This window comes from Tursiops truncatus, chromosome 1, assembly GCF_011762595.2.
Source record: "Tursiops truncatus isolate mTurTru1 chromosome 1, mTurTru1.mat.Y, whole genome shotgun sequence".
Classification (NCBI taxonomy): Eukaryota; Metazoa; Chordata; class Mammalia; order Artiodactyla; family Delphinidae; genus Tursiops; species Tursiops truncatus.
The window spans coordinates 3,304,307-3,325,067 of record NC_047034.1 but is presented as its reverse complement, the minus strand read 5'-3'; the positions used below and the strand labels follow the sequence as shown (position 1 = coordinate 3,325,067).

General features: G+C 37.3%; 1 long non-coding RNA gene across 3 annotated transcripts in view; it reads right to left on the bottom strand.

The window, feature by feature from the left end:
• The window catches only part of LOC109547513 (uncharacterized), a 268,139-nt gene that overhangs the window by 122,294 nt on the left and 125,084 nt on the right, over positions 1 to 20,761 (bottom strand). Inside the window, exon 3 of one of the 3 annotated variants that reach the window (XR_004524070.2) lies at positions 18,270 to 18,767. The exons of the other annotated variants lie outside the window; for them this stretch is intronic. This is a non-coding gene — a long non-coding RNA (uncharacterized lncRNA). Of the gene's footprint in view, positions 1 to 18,269; positions 18,768 to 20,761 lie in introns of those variants that run through there. 3 annotated transcript variants of the gene reach the window in all.

The following is a 20,761-nucleotide window of genomic DNA, read 5'->3' as shown; positions in this document are numbered from 1 at the left end:
TGTTCTTTCTATTTTTTTTTTTACTTTAATAGATCTTTATGGCAGTATAATTGCTTCATAATACTGTGTTAGTTTCAGTTGCACAACAAAGAGAATTAGCCATATGCATACATTTGTCCCCATATCCCCTCCCTATTGAGCCTCCCTCCCATCCTCTCTATCCCACCTCTCTAGGTCATTGCACAGCACAGAGCTGATCTCCCTGTGCTATGCTGCTGCTTCCCACTAGCTAATATTTTACATTCGGAAGTGTGTATATGTCGATGCTACTCTCACTTCTCCCCAGCTTTCCCCACCCACCCCATGACCTCAAGTCCATTCTCTATGTCTACCTCTTTTTTCCTGCCCTGTAACTAGGCTCATCAGTACCTTTTTTTATTTTTAGATTCCATATATATTCGTTAGCATATGGTATTTGTTTTTCTCTTTCTGACTTACTTCCTCTGTATGACAACACTAGATCCATCCACCTCACTACAAATAACTCAGTTTGGTTCCTTTTTATGGCTGAGTAATATTCCATTGTATATATGGGCCACATCTTCCTTATCCATTCATATGTCGATGGATATTTAGGTTGGTTCCATGTCCTGGCTATTGTAAATAGTGCTGCAATGAACATTGTGGTGCATGTCTCCTTTTGAATTATGCTTTTCTCAGGGTATATGCCCAGTAGTGGGATTGCTGGGTCATATGGTAATTCTATTTTTACTTTTTTAGGGAACCTCCATACTGTTTTCCATAGTGGTTGTATCAATTTACATTTCCACCAACAATGCAGGAGGGTTCCCTTTTCACCACACCCTTTCCAGCATTTATTGTTTCTAGATTTTGGATAACGGCCATTCTGACCGGCATGAGGTGATATCTCATTGCAGTTTTGATTTGCATTTCTCTAATAATTAGTGATGTTGAACATCTTTTCATGTGCCTGTTGGCCATCTGTATGTCTTCCTTGGTGAAATGTCTATTTAAGTCTTCCACCCATTTTTTCACTGGGTTGTTTGTCTTTTTGATATTGAGCTCCATGAGCTGTTTGTATATTTTGGAGATTAATCCTTTGTCTGTTGTTTCATTTGCAAATATTTTCTCCCATTCTGAGGGTGGTCTTTTTGTCTTGTTTATGGCTTCCTTTGCTGTGCAAAAGCTTTTAAGTTTAATTAAGTCCCATTTGTTTATTTTTGTTTTTATTTCCATTACTCTAGGAGGTGGGTCAAAAAAGATCTTGCTGTGGTTAATCTCAAAGAGTGTTTTTCCTGTATTTTCCCCTAAGAGTTTTATAGTGTCTAGTCTTACATTTAAGTTTTCAATCCACTGGAGTTTATTTTTGTGTATGGTGTTAGGGTCGTTCTAATTTCATTCTTTTACATGTAGCTGTCCAGTTTTCCCAGCACCACTTATTGAAGAGGCTGTCTTTTCTCCATTGTGTGTTCTTGCCTCCTTTGTCATAAATTAGGTGCCCATATGTGCGTGGGTTTATCTCTTGGCATTCTATTCTGTACCATTGATCTCTATTTCTATTTTTGTGTCAGTACCATACTTTCTTGATTATTGTAGCTTTGTGGTATTGTTTGAATTTGGGGAGCCTGATCCCTTCAACTCCATTTTTCTTTCTCAAGATTGCTTTGGTTGTTTGGGGTCTTTTGTGTTTCCATAAGAATTGTGAAATTTTTTGTTCTAATTCTGTAAAGAATACCATTGGTAGTTTGATAGGGATTGCATTGAATCTGTAGATTGCTTTGGGTAGTATAGTCATTTTCACAATATCCATTCTTCCCATCCAAGAACATGGTATATTTCTCCATCTGTTTATATCATCTTTGATTTCTTTCATCAGTGTTTTATAGTTTTCTGAGTACAAGTCTTTCGCCCTCTTAGACAGGGTTATTCTGAGGTATTTTATTCTTTTTGTTGCAATGGTAAATGAGAGTGTTTCCTTAATTTCTTTTTCTGATATTTCATTGTTGGTGTATAGGAATGCCAGAGATTTCTGGGCATTAATTTTGTATCCTGCAACCTTACCAGATTCATTGATTAGTTCTAGTAGTTTTCTGGTAGCATCCTTAGGATTTTCTATGTATAGTATCATGTCATCTGCAAACAGTGTCAGTTTTACTTCTTCTTTTCCAATTTGTATTCCTTTTATTTCTTTTTATTCTCTGACTGTCATGGCTAAAACTTCCAAAACTATGTTGAATAAGAGTGGTGAGAGTGGGCATCTTTGTCTTGTTCCTGATCTTAATGGAAATGCTTTCAGTTTTTCACCATTGAGTATGATGCTTGCCTTGGGTTTGTCATATATGGCCTTTATTTTGTTGAGGTAGGTTCCCTCTATGTCCATATTCTAGGGAGTTTTTATCATAAATCGGTGTTGAATTTTGTCAAAAGCTTTTTCTGCATCTATTGAGATCATATGGTTTTTATTCCTTAATTTGTTAATGTTGTGTATCACATTGATTGATTTGCATATATTGAAGAATCCTTGCAACCCTGAGATAAATCCCAATTGATCATGGTGTATGATCCCTTTAATGGCCTGTTGGACTCTGTTTGCTAGTATTTTGTTCAGGATTTTTGCATCTATGTTCATCTATGATATCAGTCTATAATTTTCTTTTTTTGTGATATCTTTTTCTGGTTTTGGTATCAGGGTGATGATGACTTTGTAGAATGAATTTGGGAGTATTCCTCCCTCTGCAATTTTTTGGAAAAGTTTGAGAGGAATTGGTGTTAGCTCTTCTCTAAATGTTTGATAGAATTCGCCTGTAAAGCCATCTGTCCTGGACTTTTGTTTGTTGGAAGATTTTTAATTTTGGGTTCAATTTCATTACTTGTGATAGGCCTGTTCATAGTTTCTAATTCTTCCTGGTTCAGTCTTGGAAAATTGTACCATTCCAAGAATTTGTCCATTTTTTCATGGTTGTCTATTTTATTGGCATATAGTTGTTTGTGGTAGTCTCTTATAATCCTTTGTATTTCTGTAGTGTCAGTTGTGGTTTCTCCTTTTTCATTTCTAATTTTATTGATTTGCGTCCTCTTCCTTTTTTTCTTGATGAGTCTCGCTAAGGGTTTATCAATTTTGTTTATCTTCTCAAAGAACCAGCTTTTAGTTTTATTGATCTTTGCTATTGTTTTCTTTGTTTCTATTTCATTTATTTCTGCTCTAATCTTTATGATTTCTTTCCTTCTACTGACTTTGGGTTTTCTTTGTTCTTCTTCCTCTAGTTGTTTTAAGCATAGGGTTAGATTGATTATTTGAGATTTTTCTTGTTTCTTGAGGGGAGATTGAATTGCTATAAACTTCCCTTTTAGAACTGCTTTTGCTGTGTCCCATAGGTTTTGGGTCATCATGTTTTCGTTGTCATTTGTTTCTAGGTATTATTTTATTTCCTCTTTGATTTCTTCAGTGATCTCTTGGTTATTAATAGCACACTATGTAGCCTCCATATATTTGTGTTTTTTACAGTTTTATTCCTGTAATTGATTTCCAATCTCATAGCATTGAGGTCAGAAAGATGCTTGATACAATTTCAATATTCTTAAATTTTCAGAGGCCTGATTTGTGAACCAAGATGTGATCTATCCTGGAGAATGTTCCATGTGCACTTGAGAAGAAAGTGTATTCTGCCACTTTTGGGTGGAATGTTCTATAAATATCAATTAAATCTATCTGGTCTATTGTGTCATTTAAAGCTTGTTTATCCTTAAGTATTTTGTTTCGATGATCTGTCCATTGGTGTAAGTGGGGGGTTAAAGTCCCCTAAAATTATTGTATTACTGTCAATTTCTTCTTTCATGGTTAGCATTTGCCTTATGTATTGAGGTGCTCCTGTGTTGGGTGCATAAACATTTATAATTGTTATATCTTCTTCTTGGCTTGATCCTTTGATCATTACGTAGTGTCCTTCCTTATCTCTTGTAACAATCTTTATTTTAAAGTCTATTTTATCTGATATGAGTATTACTACTCCAGCGTTCTTTTGATTTACATTTGCATGGAATATTTTTTCCACCCCTTCACTTTCAGTCTGTATGTGTCCCTAGGTCTAAAGTGGGTCCCTTGTAGACAGCATATATATGGGTCTTGTTTTTGTATCCATTCAGTTCAGTCTGTGTCTTTTGTTTGGGGCATTTAATCAATTTACATTCAAGGTTATTATCAATATGTATTTTCCTATTCTTATATTCTTAGCTGTTTTGGGTTTGTTTCTGTGGGTCTTTTTCTTCTCTTGTGTTTCCCACTTAGAGAAGTTTCTTTAGCATTTGTTGTAATGCTGGTTTGGTGGTGCTGAATTCTCTTAGCTTTTGCTTGTCTGAAAAGCTTTTGACTCCTCCATGGAATCTGAATGAGATCCTATCCAGGTAGAGTAATCTTGGTTGCAGGTTTTTCTCTTTCATCACTGTAAGTATATCCTGCCACTCCCTTCTGGCCTGCAGAGTTTCGCTGAAAAATCAGCTGATAACCTTATGGGGATTCTTTTGTATGTTATTTTTTGTTTTCCCTTGCTGCTTTTAATATTTTTTCTTTGAATTTAATTTTTGTTAGTTTGATTAATATGTGTCTTGGTGTTTTACCTAGGGTTTATCTTGTATGGGACTCTGTGTGCTTCCTGGACTTGGATGACTATTTTCTTTCCCATGTTAGGGAAATTTTCAACTACAATCTCTTGAAATATTTTCTCAGTCTCTTTCTTTTTCTATCCTTCTTCTGGGACCCGTATAATTTGAATGTTGGTGTGTTTCATGTTGTTCCTGAGGTCTCTGAGATTGTCTTCAATTCTTTTCATTCTTTTTTCTTTATTCTGCTCCTTGGCAGTTATTTTCACCATTTTGTCTTCCAGCTCACTTATTCATTCTTCTGCCTCAGTTTTTCTGTTATTGATTCTTCTAATGTATTTTTCATTTCAGTTATTGTGTTGTTCATCTCTGTTTGTTTGTTCTTCAGTTCTTCTAGGTCTTTGTTAAATATTTCTTGTATTTTCTCAATCCTTGCCTCCATCCTATTTCTGAGATTCTGGATCATCTTTACTTTCATTACTCTGAATTCTTTTTCAGGTAGATTGCCTATTTCCTCCTCTTCATTTATTCGGTCTTATAGCTTTTTACTTTGCTCCTTTATCTGTGACTTTTTTTTTTTTTTTTGCCATCTCATTTTTTTTTTTATTTTTTATGAGTGGGGTTGTATTCCTGTGTTACTGGTTGTTTGGCCTGAGGCTTCCAACACTGTAGTTTGTAGGCTATTGGGTAGAGCTGGGTCTTGGTGCTGAAATGAGGAACTCAATGAGACCTCACTCTGATGAACATTCCCTGGGGTTTGAGGTTCTCTGTTAGTTCAGTGGTTTGGACTCAGAGTTCCCACTACAGGAGTTTCAGCCCAACCCCAGGCTCATGAACCAAGATCTCACAAGCTGCCTGGGATGGCGAAAAAAAAAGAAAGAAAGAAAGAAAGAAAATAACAGAGTAAAAAATGAAATTAGACTAGGAAAATAACAGATATGTTAGAAAGAATGTAAAAATAAAAATATAGATAATCAACAACCAGAAGGTACATCAGTACCACAGTAGTAAAAAAGAGGACGAGGGAAAAGGAAAAAAAAGAAAAAGTGTGGGGCAGAAGGCCTTGGCTGTGGAGGGTGGGACCTAAGCAAGGGTGAGGTTTGGGTGGTGGGCAGGGCTAATACTCAGGACCCACAGGGCTGGAAAAGTCCCTGGGGGCTGTGGGGGGTGGGGCTTAGGCTCAAGGAATAGAAGGGGCCCAGGCGTGTCCTCCACCCCTGGTCTCGGAGGGTAGGGGACCTCACCTCTGCCCCCAAGTACCCATGTGAACTGGATGGGCTTTGGAGGGCAGGGGACCAGTCTGGGGACTTAGTAACCTCCACAGCCCAAGTGGGCCAGCAGCTGCCCTCTGCTCCTCTGCTGCTCTTCCCAGAGAGTCCCTCCTGCCTGCCTCTCCTGATCTCCCGGCCTCAGGGGTGCCGATCCTGTCTGGCCTCCACTTCTCCCCCCACCCTTCAGTCCCCTCACATCCTACTGGTTCACTTCGGGGTTCCCCCATCTCCTTGGCTATCAGAGTCCCCCACCAGCGGTTGGTAGGAGCCCTAGTTGTGGGGAGATGCTAACTTCACATCTTCCCACACTGCCATCTTGACTCCACCTCAGCTACCTGATCTTATTGCATTCTGTTTCTCTAGTGATATAATCTTTCTCTTAATACAGTTTTTTTTTTCTTTTCCTTTTTTGGATCACTTGTAGAAATTCTAGTTATAAAAATCAAATTGGGAAGACTTTGAGGCTTCATTGAATTCTATGCACACCAGGGGCTTCCCTTGCAGTCCAGTGGTTAAGACTCTGTGCTTCCACTGCAGGGGGCACCGGTTGGATCCCTGGTTGGGGAACTAAGATCCCATATGCCTCGCGGCACAGCCAAAAGGAAAAAAGAAAAAAAAAAATCTATGCACGCCAAATCCACTCAATTGAATAATTTGGAGGCTATAATTTGATGTTTTTACTTTCTGCCTCTACACCTTTCTCAGAAGGTTACAGTATTAAGGGCAGATAATTTGCTTTAAAATACTGTCAATTACTTTAGAGAAGATGAAAATTTTTGAGACCTGAGCATTTTGCATAACGTATAAGAGAAACTTTCAACTCTATCTTGAAATGAGTAGTAATGATCGATGTTTTCAATAATTTGCTATTTTAATTTAAGCTACAGAAAACAAGGATGGTAGAACCTAGTAACTACTGTATCTTAAGTGTTATCAGATATAACTGTAAAGCCATCATCATTGGCAAATCCTCCCAGCGTAATATCCGTATTATAGACTTTAATGACTCTTAAATTTATTACCTTCAAGATGCAAAAACTCATGAGATAAATAATTATAAGGATAAGGAACTTTTCAGTCTGAGTTGAGATCACGTTTTTATCCTCTTCTACACTCACTCAGCCTTACTGATGTAACTATATGGTTTGTGATCCACACAGACTGTTTTCTAGAAGTGTCTGACCACAATCCTACATCTTGGGTTCATGACTGGTAAGAGAAAAGAAAAAATACTCTTTAATTAGTGCCTATTATGTGCCCAGTGTTTTATATTTATTATCTTGATTAAATCTTAATTTAAAACTATGAGTTAGGTATTGAAATCCTAATTTTTCAAATGAGGAAACTGATGCTTAGAGAGGCTAATTAACTGGTCCTAAGTCTTCTTTATAAATGGCAGGGCTGGAATATGAAACCAGCTTATTTGTCTTTGAAGCTGGTGACATTTACAATATGTCACTGTTTCTCAACAAAGGGGACACCCGGCACCTACATCACAATTGCAAGGGAAACTTGTTAATTTACATATTCCAATGCATCAGCCCAAACTAACTGAATGGGTCTCTGAATGTGGTCCCAGAAAATTACAGTTGAAACAATAACCCATGGGTGCTCCCACATCCTTGACAGGTGAGGTTACCTTTCAGTCATGGTGCATCCCCTTCCATAAGCCCTAATGCAAATGTACCTACCAGTAGATGAGTAGATACCCCTGGAATTTTTTTTTTTTTTTGCTTATTTTGGTCACTTTTTCATCCTTATGATGGAGATCGAGAATTTCCCGGTAGAGACAATATGGGCATTTTATCAATGACTGGAAGAAGATATGGATAGTATGCTGATCAAACCAACTGCTGGCCCTGAGCTGGACGAGACAGCATGTTACCTGAGAGTCATTTACAAAACCAAGATGGTCTTGACAAGAGAGAACAATTAGTCAAGTCAGGCACTAGAAAATGTAGGAGAGACAAATTCTATATACTTCAAAGAGGGCCAAGAGAACTGACCTCAAGTGAACAGTATTAAGAAGATGGGTCTAAAGCTGTATGGAACATACCATTCCTCCTCTTGATAAAAAATAAAATGTAACACAATCTCAGGCTTTTTTGATAGATTTAACATAGTAAGGAAAGACACAGTTTTCCCCTCTTTGATTTTGTGCTAGTTGGACTGCTTCTGGAGTTTGGTTAAAGGTTGTAAACGCCACAGTAGAACAATAGAATGATGACATTGACAAATTGCATTGCATACTAAGGAGCTGACTCCAAAAGGTGAGGAAATGTGATACCATGTCATGTGAGGAGTAGATGAAGACAAGGCTATGTTTAGCCTAAGAAAGAAGTCAGAGGATATGTGATAGCTATCTTTTTAAATTTGAAAGTCTACTCCATAAAAATGGGATCGGTTTATTTTATGGGGCTACAGAGTCTGAATTAAAAACAGGAGTGGAAGCTTTAAAGATTCCAGATCCACATAAGAAAGAATTTTTTTATAATAATTAGAGGAATTGATAAACACAGGAAATAGCAGTCTCCATACATATCTACTTGTTCAGGGTGTTGCAGAGGGTCAAGCATGATATCTGATCCCTTTTGCTCCATCATGGCCAAAATCTTTTCTGTCTTGATCTCCATTTTATCCCCAGCACTTGGTACAAAATCACCTCTTAAAAAATGTTTTTCAATGCATCAGTGCACAAGATTCTAAGATTCTGAACAGTCAAATGCCTATTCCACATTTACCCATGTTATTAGGGAAGAATTAAATTCATTTTTCTGCCACGCTCAAGTTTCATCCACTTTAGACAACTAAGAAAAAACCTGCCTCAGTCTGGCTAACTGTGATTGATAACTGAAAATTTGTTTTTACTAGTAAAACTGTGCTACTGAGAAACCTTGAGTTTTTACTATTTTTGCGAACAAATCACTCTTGAACAGTCCAAATGAGCAGGTCAGTTGACTAAACTCCAATAAGCTACTAGTAAGAACACATGTCAGAAAAAAGGCAAATTTCAAAAAGAAGAAAGAAAATGAGGCAATTAGAAACAAGCCTTTACTGGTTGTGCATAGGGAAGTTGAGATATCTGACCTGCAAAAGTGTACATAAGTATTTTTAAAATGGATATCCAAGGCCAATGCAAAACTATGCCTAAATATATATATATTATATATAATACATAAAACATGTATTATATATATATATATATATAACTGAATCACTTTGCTGTACACCTGAAACTAACACTAACATTGTAAATCAACTATACTTCAATTCAAAAAAAGAAAGAAAAAACCTGTGCACAGAAATGAAAAACCATCATAACCTCCCAGCCAAATGATACATCATTAGAATTTAATTTACTTTAATTGTTATTATTTTTTGATCCATGTTAACATCTTGGGCCAGAGGAGGAAAGAAGGTTGGTGCTTTAAGCCTCTATGAAATATCTACCTTATTGTTATACAGAAAACAGTGCTGCCTCAGTTAAGGCAGAGCAATAGGTGGTTCCAGTCAACACTGGGTTCCAAAATATTATAATTCCTCATGGTAAACATGCATCAGACTTCCCCAATAGGTAACTGATTTGGAAGCACATCATATTGACTGAGTTACATGTTAATTTAGATTTGTTTCTCTTCAGTAGATGTCCTACTTTTATTCAATTCCCAGCAACAGGTATGCAAGTTTTCAGGATTTAGATTTAAGTTAGAGTACTCAGTAAGTACTTATTAGAGATGGTCTTTCTTCTCTGCCTCTCACTCACCCTGGAAGAAATTGTTCTGATTGGTAATATTCCCAAATTAAACCCCTTTGTTTGTTATGCATTACAAGTTTCTCAGTTTCAGCTATTTATATGCTCTGTTTAACTTTTCTTAAGCATAAGGTAGTATAAATATATACAAGATCCTTCAGATGTTTTATTCCAGTGATTTATCTCCTGTAATACAGCTGTGGTTGAAAAGTCATAATGGTAACTAGATAGCAAATTATAAATCTCCTGTAAACACCTATACGTCTTAAATCACAAGACATTCCAGAATGCAGTACGTATTGAAAACAGGTAAATTATCTAGTAATAATTTGATATTCACTGGTAAACAAAAGCTTTTTCCAATTATTTTATCACACAGAATTTGTCTGATGCATCAGAACAGTTTGGGGAAATATTGAGTAAAGGCATCTTCCCTTCTGTTCTAAAATTAGGGAAATTAAGGCAAGAAATGAACAATTCATCTTTAGACATGCTTCATCTATAACATTAACAGCTTATTTTTACTATACATTAAAAATAGCTGGTGGTATATAATTCAGTATTTCTTTCAACAAGCTTTATATCATTGGACGTTTATCTTATTACCTTGTGAACCAAGAATGTTATTAGTCGGTTCACATCATTTTAAATATTCTTGCTGCTTGACAACATCGGCATGCAACTGGGACTCTACTTTTGTGTTGGAATCCATATATTTCAGGAACTACACCAATGATGTGAAGTCTCCTGGTTTCAACTTTATAGTTGGCTCCGCATCAACTTTATAGTTGGCTCCGCATTCTGCTTTCTTAGGAGGACCTGCACTTTTTTGTGCACACACCACACACATACTCACACTCATATGCACACTCACGCTCACACACTGCCCAGATAACTGGTTGGGGTATCAGATTCAGAACCAGTGGAAACATTTCTCCCAAGCAGGAGGGATTTACTCGTAGGGCCAAAATATAATGCTATGAAGGTGAGTGAGCGGATTGTCATAATGGCTTAAGAAGGTAGTGTGGTGAGGGACTGACCCAAGACAGTAGTAATGAGTAGGAGAAAGTTAATTTAAAATTATATGGATGGTAAATTGACATAGCTTAGTGATGAGCTGCAAGTGGGGATCTATTACCCTCTCCTTTGCTCTCAAATGTGTTTCCCCTTGATTATTCTCTCCTCTCTAATATTTTCAACTATGCTTTATGTTTCTTTCAAGTAATTGCAATACTATGTTTGTCCTTTAAGTATCGATATTTCCCATGGATTTTTTCCTCAGTCTGAGTATTCACTTCCATATTCATTCCTTCATTCATTATTCATAGTTACTGAGTGCACACAACCCATTTCCTAAGGAACTCGAAATACAAAGAGTTGTAATATTCACTCTCCACCCTGAAAATAAGCATCTAATCTCATAGGTGATAAGATCAAGTAAAAAATAAGGTAGTAGGTAAACATGAGCTTGCACCCAGATACATCTCTCCTCCTGCTTCTCCATGTGTTTCTTGAAAGCAAGGTTTACATATGGTTTTCCTTTCCAGACTAAATGTTAATATCATGCCTGACAGGTAAGAAACTGAGTAAATGTTTTTTTTTTCTGAATTCTTCACAATTTATTGCTTTATTCTCATGAAACTGATTTTAACTCATTCTAAATAATTGGTGAGTTGCTTAAGTACTTACTAGTAAAGCTCAATGTCATTGGTCTTCATTAACTATTTGTGTTTCCTGGGTCACTTTAATCAATATAATCATAATGGCTGAAAAACAAGATGCCCATTGAATGTTTTTCTATTAAAATATCCAATGCTATTATTTTGTATTTTCCAAATGAAGTAATGATTATTATAATTACCTATGGAGTTATCACATGTTTCATCAATACATCATCTTAGTGTTGTGTGTTTTCTTAAATACTGAATTGATTCTGAGAAGTCAGTAGAAGAGCCTATTAAGGGGGCATTTGGCCATTTGCCCGGTGGCTTCGTATTAGTTCATGCTTGATGAGTGATAATGGAAAAAGGAGGAAAATTTACTGTGACTAACAGTTGGTTGATTTATTTCTTCGTTTCTGTCCTCTTCCCTTAGTAGTTTAAATATGGAAACCAATGATTGACATGCTTTGATTGACAAATGGTGCACTGGATAACACAGTTGAAAAAGGAACGATTTTTTTTAGCACCACCATGTCTGAGACACTCTATTGGACCCCTCTGAAATGAAGAAAAAGATACATACTGCACATGTCTTGCATGTTAATACTATACAGAGACACAACCATAAATATTTCTTCATAAAAGATCTTACAGCCACTTCATGGATTTGATCTCTGCTCTGAGGCCTTTTCTTAATTTTAAAATCTCTGAGAGACTAATAATGAGAATGGTTTGTTTAAAACCTAGCAAGCCCTAGATCTCTTATATTTAAAAGTTCTTCCTTTAGTTTACCTTTTTTTTTTTTTTCTTTTCTCCCACACTTTACTATAAGCAGTAAGAAGAAGCCAAGTAGCACCTTCAATCCCCTGCTGGATGTCATCTAGAGCATCCTGTCCAGTAGGGTTATTTTTTATTTTCCTGGTAGCCTCTGGTAACAGTGTTGCTAACATTTGCCACTATACAGCAAGCTTCCCTTCACCTTCCCAAAATCCTTTCCTCATTTACCTTTTAGTTCTCACTAGCAGCTTCCTTGAGGGTCATCAAACATTAACTAACAGTCTTTCTGTGGCCCTTTAAAATTTCTTTAACACTTTCTTCAAGGTCCTTCCAGTTTCTTTTCACCTTCATTGTGATCCCAAAATATCATGTTTTCAGTTGTGTTATGGCAGTTTTCTACTCCTACTACAAAAATCTATTCCAGATACTATGAATGCATAACAATCTACCACAACACTTAGTGGCATAAATCAACCCTATATTATGGTCCTGGGTCAGGGTTTCAGACAGGACACCTAGAAAAAGGCTCATCTCTGCTCCACTCGGTTTCAGCTAGGGATGCTCAAAGCCCAGAACTGAGATCATCTTAAGGCTTAGTCACAAGTCTAGCAGGTGGTACTGGGAGGGTCAAACAACTGAGGGAAAGAACACCTGGGCTTCTCAGGCTCCTCCCTCAGTCTACATGTGCCCCGTCCGTGTAAGCTCTCCATCATGTGTCCTCAGGGTAGCCACACTGCTTACATGTCAGCTCAGGGCTCCCAAGGCACATGTCCTGAGGCAGAGTTGGGCAAAGGCTCTATCATCTGTCCTAACCTGTACTAAGAGGTCACACAGCATCATCTCTGTCTCATTCTATTTATTTATTGATCCATTCATTCATTCATTCATTCTCACTTTCTCTGAATACTTATGTATTAAAAATTATGATTACCAAGTATATCATTCTGTTTTCACACTCTTTAATATTCTCTTCCATTATGGTTTATCATACGATATTGAATAGAGCTCTTTATGTTTATATATATGTGCTATATGTTTGTAGAGTAGAACCTTGTTGCTTATCCATTCTCTATATAATAGCTCACATCTGCACATCCTATTTATTAAAGGTAAGTCACTGAGGATGGCCCGTATCCACAGGAAAGAGAATCAGACTCCACACCTTGTAGCAGAAATGTCAAGGAATTTGGAAACATGCATTAAACCAAGACATATAGGTATGATGCAGAAAAAAGAAACATAGAATTTGAGAACAAGAAAACACACAGAATTACAGTTCACAGCATGGAAAATCACGGCTCAAAACTGGGATCAATGACAGTGCAGTTTGGCTGCATGTAGTGTGCCCGCTGGGAAGTCTTGAGAGACAGAAATGCTGGTGGTGTTAGGCAATGCCTCTCTTACCAAACTCTCTATCTCATGCCCCAGAGCTTTCCCTATTTTTCCTTCCACCTGTAGGCTCCCTCCTATGCACGTTCACAGGTCAAGCCTCCCATAGGGCAGGAGGTACTTAGACCTGGCAGTGTTAGCATCTATCTCTCCTCACTGCTTCACTCTTGAGCTATGAGTTGTTGAGACTGAATCCCTGGTCCTTATCTCCAGCCTCAGGTCTTACACATGGACTCTTGTTTTTATTTCTATTGCATCATTTTCTGCAGAATTTTTACTCTGAATTATCTTACCTATAGTTATGCTGGACTCTCAAATCAGACTTCTAAGGAGGGAAAGCAGTTCTGGTGAAGAGCATAGGAGGAAAGGAAGTTAATGCTCATTGGGTTTGGTCCTGAAATAGACACTCACAGATACTATATTATTTAGGCTGAGAAACAGGGAAGCGAGTCCATCTCCTTGGGTGAGGTTGGGCAGGGTTGGGAAATCAAAGAGGCACCCCGGATTAACAAGAAAGGCTACAGTCTCCACAAAGACCATGGCAGAAAGAGAGCTGGGAGAGACACTTAGTCACAAAGACTGGATAAAATGGGAGATATGTGGACTAGAGTTGTGTGTGTGTGTGTGTGTGTGTAGATCTGTTGTCTATCACTTTGAAATCCACAAACATTGTTGAATTCATATTCATATCCCCAGGGCCTGGTTCTGGCTTTCAATAAACTTTTGTGGAACTGAAAAAGAACTGAATTATTGAGCACATGGGTGTCAGTTCAGAGAAAAAGAGAGAGAAGGGGATCTATCTAAGGCAAGCAAACACAGATGATGCTAAACTGTAAATCTAAACTGTTGAGTGAATTGGGTCCTTTCTATATCGTGAGGGTCGTTTCTGCCCGCAGAAAGTCAGTGGGACTGTGGTTGTAGTTTGCAGGGCTGTAGTTCCCGCAAGGAAGCAGGAAGAGGACTACTTATGAAAGATCAGAGCCCTTGCCTTTCCTTTTCATTCTCCCTGAAAACTAACTTCTCTCAGAAGACTAGAATTCTGCTTCTTGTGAATGGAGACAAATACAAGAAAAGCAGGACATCACTCTAACGTCTTGCTGGCATGATGTGCCTAGAAGTTGAGATCCCTTCGGTTGAGGTCCTCTGTTCCACTCTTGATCTGGGCTGAGATCAGAGGTGGTAATAATTCCCAGGCACATAGAGCGGCCTGAGCTCTTTCTTCAGTTCCAAAAATTCAAACACCAAAGTGAGCTTTAGAAAGGTGGGGGACTCAAGACAAAGGAGAAATTATACCCTGGAGATGGGACAGAGATGGCAAGCTATTACAATTTCCCTTCTACAGGACACACAGCCAGACTCTGTTTCCCAGCCTCCCTGCAGTTAGGTGTGCCCATGTGACTAGGTCTAGACAACAGACTGTGAACAGTGATGCAGACATAGTAAAACCCCTTCCAGTTTGATTTTGTCTGACATGGTGACCTTGGAAGGGTGTTGAAGATGGCAGAGTCCTAGATGGAAGGTGACTGACCCCCTGGGTTGTCACTTGAAGGAGAGATGCCTAACTAATTAGAATTCCTGCTTGAGATACTTATAAACTAGAAATAAGCTTAAATGATGTGAAGCTTCTGAGTTTTGAGAGTATATTTTTTACATCAGTACCCATTCCCTTAACAGATAGAAAAGGTGCTTTTGAGTTAGGAAAACTAAATATGGAACTTCTGTCCTCCTTGAGCTTTAAACATATTCTTGGAAGAGAAACATGACCATCTGGTAAGTTAATGAACAAAGGGGTATTAATATAAAAAATATATATAAGTTCTGTTGTATCATTTTCTTGGGGAGGTAGGATATTAGCTAGGTTTTTAAAAATTGGCAAAGTTTTTTTATAGTAAGAAGGAAGGAAGGAAGAGTAGTTTAGGATGTGGCACTGATGAAGGCACGTAACAAGAAGGGATGCCGGGTTCAGAAAATCATCAACAGATAAGGCTGGCTGGAGCTTGTAGTGTGTGCATGATGGTAGAGCCCAGTATGTATGTAAAGGTATATTGAAAACAGACTTCAGAGATGCTTTCATACAAAATAGGGAACTTATAATATTTTTATATGCAATAAAAATACTTTAGATAGGACTGAAATGGTGATGGAAACATTTTGGAAAAGGGGAGGCATGGGACAATGGGTATCTTGAATACCAGTGAGAAAAATATCGAAATTCTTGTAATATTGGGAGTAAGTGCCCAAACTAAGTTTCAGGACACTTCCTCTTTTAAACGGAGTCATTCGTGTCAATTTAAAAAATGCACAACGTGAGGGTTGTGAGTTAAGTTTTATTTGGGGCAAAATCAGGACTATAGCCCAGGAGACAGCATTTCAGATAGCTCTGAGGAACTGCTCCAGAGAGGTGGGGGGAAGGTCAGTGTTATATATGATTTTAGTGAAGGGTGGACGTGCAGTGAAGCACACATGTTGGCAGAGGTTTGCTGCTAGTCACGAGGAGCAGATGTCACCATTAATGATTTTAGTGCTTTTCTAGAAAAGAGGAAATGCAAGAATTGTGCTCATAAAATCTTCTCCTGAAAATATCTATCTGAAGACCTGTTCTGCCAGTTTTTCCCAAAGCACAGATGCCTCGTTCCCGATCTCTGCCCTCAACTCCTTTCAGGGGGTGTTGAAAGTCAGCAACTGCAGCAACTCATGCTCATGATGCAGTTTGTAGCTGGCATATGAGACTAAGCCTTCCCCCATAAGCAACCGTAAAACTTGGGGGAAAAATATGGGAAATGGCTGTTTCAGGCATTAGACAACAGAGAGAACAAGAAGAGATTCCTGTAAGAAGAGATACTGGTCTCTGGGAGTGCCACGGTGCTCTTCCTGAGGACGTTCTATCAGTGACAGTACAGCAAGCTGGTGTTTGAGAAGAACAGGGTGGTCTTGTTGAGAAAATAGAGGCAGAAACCAGAGAATGGAGCTGCTGATGTGAATGGAATCTATGCAATGAGGATTAGGAGCTGAGGGTCTACACAGAGGGAGGGCCTCACAAGTCTGTGTGGAAGTTCCTTGAAAAATCCCACTTCCCGACATGAAAGCAAGAAGAAAGAAAGAAAAAGTTCCAAACAGCTATCTACAGAGAAATAAAACTCATTACCAAACCTTCCCACAAAAATAACCTCAGGCCCAGGTGATTTCATGGATGAATTCTATCAACACTTAAAAGGGAAATAATACGAGACTGACATAAATTCTTTCAGAAGCTAGAGAAGGAGGAAACTAAGAGCATAATCTCAATAACACACCATGAGAATGGGATTATAAGAAAAGAAAATTGCAGATTAATATCCTTCAAAAACATAGGTTTTGCCAAGATACTCAACTAAATATTAGCAAAATGAGTCCAGCTACATAAAAAAGAATAAGACATTATAACCAAGTGGAATTTATCCAGGAATACCAGATTTGTTCAGCATTTGAAAGTTCACTAACATTCACCAAAGTAACAGAATAAAGGAGAAAAAGATCATGTAGATCAATGAGAAAAATAATGTTGATCAATAGTGTCCATAAATAGACCTACTTGATTGATTTTTGACAAAAGTTCCAACATATGCAATGCTAAATCTCTTGTCTTTTTCAAAGAATGATGCTGAAACAACTGAATATTCATATGGGAAAAAGTGGACTTTGACTACTACCTTACAACACTTGAAGAGTTAATTTGAAATGGTCATAGACCTAATGTTAAGAGTAAAAGCTATAAGGCTTCTGGAAGGAAACACGAGAAAAAATCTTTGATTTGATGGCAAAGATTTCCTAGATGTAAAAAAGAACTGAAACACAGCATTAACCACTAGAGGTGTATCAAAGTTAGGGTGGTGACAGCGATTGCCCCTGAATTTAGGAGTTGCATTATTTGTATAGAATTTAAACAATAATAAAACTAGCTAAATTTAGTCTGCTTTTTTTTTTTATCACCATGTATTCACAATTCTAATCGATATCTGTGATAAAATATTCCTCAGGTGGTGGAGGGATGCCTTTTTATGGTTTAAGTTTTAAACAATCACTATGATTACTTTGAGTTTTAATAATATCTAAGTAAGCTTCTTATTAGCAATACTAATTACGGATCTTTCAGCAAACATTATATTCCACGTGGAAGTTAATGCAACACGGAATCATGCAACTCCTAATTATCCAGTCAGCCACACACACAGAATCAGCTACACGTGTTCATTTTAGAAGTAAGTTCGTTTTGTTTCAGAATTATCCATGCTTGCATTGAGCTGAAATCATGATCACCCTTTGATATTACTCATACTGCGTCTAAACAGTAGCTTTAAAATATAAAATGATAGCAGAGTGACTGTAAGACCAAGAAACTACCTGAGCTAATTCAATTCTGTCACTTCATGTGAACATTTGGAACTTTATTTGTGATAAGAATTTAAAACAGCAAAACATTGTGAATTGTGTGGTGTAATATTTTTACTTGTAAGTGAAAATTTTAGTTCATGAATGAGATATTTTCTGAATTGGAACACTAACTTTGAAATTAAATATTTCTCCTTTTAGTTGTTAAAGATTTGTATTAAAACTAAATAATGAATCAAGAAAACAGAGATTGTAATATTATTAATTTCTGCGACAGACCAATAAGTTGATTAAGTTATTTTCCTTTTGTAGAAAACCTACTTTTGTACAGTTAAAAGTACTGAGGCATTACGCTTTCCTCTTCTGCACTGTAATATTTATTTTTTACTTTATTTCTAATTGCTTATTTTTACGAGTATTGATATATATCAGTACTATATATATATATAATTTATACTTTTAAATAGATACACACACACACTGTGTGTGGTTCTATGCTAAGGCAAGAGTATACTAGGATAAATAAAACATAGTGTCTGCTTATACAGGATAGAAGACAGTGTCTATCCTCTAAGGAAAAGAGCTTTTTTTCACCTTCCCCAAGTAGATACATAATAACTTCCTTAAATGCTACCTTTCTTGTTGTTTACATGTGACTATAGCATCTTTCACTTAACCTCTTCCTTTATTCAATGGAGTCCATGTTCAGAAATCAGTTATTATACACATGAACAATGAAGGTGTGGCCAAAAGGCATAAAACCCTAGGTTTGGAGACTAACATTTTGAAAGAACCATACAATCATGCTAAATAGAAAATGTTTTAAAAACATTTGTTCCTACTTTGCTTCATCTGTAAACTTAGTCTATCAGACAGGTCTCTGTCCATATTCACACGCTCTCATCACAGCTTGTCACTCCAGCAAGTATTGTGGGAACCACCTGTGCAGACGGGGATCCTGATAGCACGTCAGCCACGCTGACCACTGGAGTCCTGGAAACGAGAGACAGCAGATACCCAAGTGTTGGCACTGTTCAAGGGACAGGACCTGGTAACACACCTGTCCTTTGGGCTTGGCAGGCCATGGGGGTGTTCTACTGGGCTCCTCAGAAGGTCTACAGTGGGACTGGGCCCAGTGTTGTATGGTGGTGAACAACTCAGACACCAGCTCTGAACAACACACTCTTGCATTGATTCTCACCCTTCTCTATTTAGCATTTCAGTCTTGTTCCTCTGATCACTTCCCCAAATAAATTACCTGCATACAAGCTCTCGGCTCAGGCTCTAAGTGTTTGGAAGACCCAGGCTAAATCATTTAGTCAAAGTGTATTTTATGGGTTTTTTTCTCAGAACAGTACTGTTCTTTACACTTATGTGAGATCTTTCGGCTTATTTCACAAAGGCCATTTACTTTGTGTTACCTGCCCACCAAACACTGACAGTTCAAGTATAGGTTAGTCTGTGTATATGAATGTCTACACACACACATCATGAAAAAAAACATATTTGTTATCCTGGCATTGAAAGCCTTCTCTATTCTGGTCCTATTTACCTTCCCAACTCCATTGGCCATTTTACCCTAATACAGAGAGATAATTAAATTCAAAATCTTTTTCCTTACTCCCCTCCCTCAAATCCAAATCTCTTTTTGCCTCTAAATATTTTTTATTTCCATGTCTTCATTTTATCCAGTTCCACCTGTGTCTCACCCGTGAACTGTATACAAATGTTTAATATTTATTAGATACTGCATTTTATTATTTCCAGAATAAGTAAAAGCCTTCACAAATGAGTAAGACATTTCCTGGGAGGCAAAGAATGAGGTGGAGAGAAGGCAAGCCATTCTAGGTAGAAGTATCTGCTTACACCAGGAAAAGAAACAAATGTATAAGAATGTATTCTTATGTAAGAATCTGCTTATACAAAGAAATAAAATAAAGAGAAATATATGTTCAGTGAATTTCAATTTTATTAACATGTTAAGGAATAAAGATCTAAGAAGCCAGGTCTCTCTAAAGCCTGTGTTCCTAACCATTAAATTTTGTGCTACCCAGCCTCCCAACAAACTTCTTCATCTATGAAATGGTGTTAGTAATACCAATTTTGTAGCACCTTTATAAGGACTAAATGAGATCATGTTTATAATGGATGTATTCATATATCTATGTAAGTAAAATGTATATAAAGAGTATTTATAGTGGAATCTAAAAAATAAAACAAACAAATGAATATATACAAACAGACTCACAGATATGGACAATAAACTAGTGGTTACCAGTGGGGAGAGGGATGATGAGGGAGGGCCGAAGTGGAGTCAGATTTAGAGGTACAAACTACTAGGTATAAAATAAATAAGATACAAGGATATATTGTACAACACAGGGAATAGAGCCAATATTTTATAATGACTTTAAATGGAGTATAATCTATAAAAATATTGAATCGCTGTCATATGGCTGAAATATATAATATTGTAAATCAACTCTAATAACAAAGAGTATTTATATATAAGAAGTAAAAATTAAAAAAAAATCCAAGAAAGGCTTGGGGTATTTACTGTTTGCATACTAACAATTTACTGTTGTGCATACTAAGAAACATACATTTTACTTTACCTTCCATTATTAGGGTAAACATATATATTCTCATCCAACCTGTGACATTGTTGAATGTGAAAGGGACCACAAGAGATACTTAGGCTGGGAGAACAGATATAAATGAGACTACTTGTCCTTGGCAAACCAGAATGCATATATTCCCTAACCAGAGCATCCACAAATGTCTTCAGCTTTACCGTGAGCAATGCACAAGGAAATTTCTATTTCGTATTTTTGAAAATTCTATGGTGATCCATTTCATTGATGACATGCTCACTAAGGATGAAGAAACAGTGGCTTAGAGGAAGAGAAAGTTGTGCTTGAAAGCCCATACCTGTATTCCCCACCAGGAACTGCAGACGTAACTGTAGGTAATGGGAAATCTTTGAA